Raw genomic sequence first — 364 nt, 5'->3', positions numbered from 1 at the left:
TCGCTTTTGTTTCAAATTCTTACCTTTGCGTTTGTTCAGATCCTCGAGAATTCCCTCAGAGGCATAACACTAAGCTTTCGTTGACCGTTTTCATTTCTTTCATAATAAAAGAGCGATGGGAATTTTTTTTTTTTTAAGTTTAAAGTACTTATTGGGTATATCATACATCAAGATTATACATATTATGGTTTTCCATAATATGTATTCTAAATGAAAATCATTGGTAAAAAGAGAAAGAAGGAGGTAGAGGGAAGGAGGAAAAGAGAAAGAAAAAAGAGGGGCAGGGAAAGGAGAGGGAAAAAACAGATGGTAAGATGAGAAAAGAGAAAGGGAAATGGTAAATGATAGATATACTAGAAAAATA

The sequence above is a fragment of the Penaeus monodon genome, chromosome 27 (assembly GCF_015228065.2).
Source record: "Penaeus monodon isolate SGIC_2016 chromosome 27, NSTDA_Pmon_1, whole genome shotgun sequence".
NCBI classification, from domain to species: domain Eukaryota; kingdom Metazoa; phylum Arthropoda; class Malacostraca; order Decapoda; family Penaeidae; genus Penaeus; species Penaeus monodon.
This window is presented reverse-complemented; position numbering follows the sequence as displayed.